Raw genomic sequence first — 1,643 nt, 5'->3', positions numbered from 1 at the left:
TTGGAGACCAATACAGTGAGCTATGGTCTTCCATACCGTCCTTTGGTCCAATTATGGCAAGCAAATGTTGTAGCAAGCAAAGAGTTTTTACTAAGTTTGCTATTGCAAAGAGCTCGGTTTAAGGCACAAATGTCTCTGATGTGAAAGGCCCACCAATTCAATGAGATTTAAGTAACCATGAATAAGACACATGATACAGCTTGTAAACGAAATGATGTTCATGACTCTTGTTATTTTCTTCCACTACAAACCTTGTAGCCTCTTGCACTTTTTTGTCATTGACATCCTTAATTGAAATTAGAATTGAAGGAAACACCTCATTATGGAACACCTTTGAGAGATAGTTTCAACAGATTTACTTTGCTGAGGAATACTTTAAAATTCGATATTTATAGTTGAACGCTACTTAAATTGATGAAGTGAAATCTTACGACAGAGGTTAATAAATCGTTTGTCAATTAGAAGAGAGCTTGGAATTAAATTATTTATAGTTGGGATAAGGGATGTTTTAGTCAAACTAAATATACTTTTTAGTTTTAAAATAAATTGATTTTTTTAGTTTTAATTTTAGTCGGAATAAATTAATTTTAATGTGGTGTTATGTATTTTAATAAAATTAATATTAACTTAATCAACAAAAATTTGTATTTTTTTTTAAATTATAATCTAAATTAATAAAAATACCACTCAACTTTCCACTCTTTCTAAAAAAATACTCATAATTTTTTTTTTTAAAAATACGGTTGAATTTTCAAAAAAAAAAAAAACTTCAAAACTACTCTTTAACTTTCAGAAGTGTTTAATAAAAGATAGATGGGGAGAAAATTGTATTCATGGGGAGAAACTTGAAGGTTATTTTAGGGGAAGGTTTTCAAGATCAGTATAAGATCCTAAAAACATAACCAGATGTAATATCCTAGCTTAAGGTCGCGAATAAGAACCTACTAGTAGGCTACTTACTAAGTTTTACTCACTCCATGTTTACCATTTTTTTTCAAGTAACTAAGAGTTGGTCGTGGATGAGAGCAGACTTTGGAGTGTGGGCCATGGACTAACCTTTGTTTTTAATCTAGTATTTTTTGTTCTTCTTTTGAGTCTGCTTCCTATTTTGTGTTTGTTACCCGTATGTATATTTAACACCCCAAAAATGAAGGAAATTATCTCCCATAAGAATAAGCCACTCATGAAAGACCCAAAGGATAGAAAGGAAAAAAATTAAAGGATTAAGCAAGAACAAATGACTTAGTCAAGTCACTCTGTACCCTAACAAGTGATTTAAGGAGTTAAAAGGCCTTTTGAAAAGGATGGGAAAGGAACAAGTAAATCAAAAGGGAAAAAAAGTCATTTTATCAATTATCAAGAATCTTTTCGAATTTGTAATTCCTTATCTAGAAGGAATCTCAAGATTGAAAAACAGGGATAAATGATAAAAAAGCGACGAGAAATTTATAGAAAAATTATGGATTTTTCCAAAAAAATAATAATAAAATATTTAGAAAGTGGCAAATTACCAAAATACCCCTGGAAGAATGGATAATTACATAAATGCAACTCTAATTAGAATCAGAGTATCTACCATGACCATCTGAGCAAAATCTTTCGAACTCAAATCTCAACCGTCGAATCTCCTCCAAAATTTGATA

This window comes from Cucurbita moschata, unplaced genomic scaffold, assembly GCF_002738365.1.
Source record: "Cucurbita moschata cultivar Rifu unplaced genomic scaffold, Cmos_1.0 Cmo_Scf00099, whole genome shotgun sequence".
In the NCBI taxonomy this organism is placed as follows: domain Eukaryota; kingdom Viridiplantae; phylum Streptophyta; class Magnoliopsida; order Cucurbitales; family Cucurbitaceae; genus Cucurbita; species Cucurbita moschata.
This window is presented reverse-complemented; position numbering follows the sequence as displayed.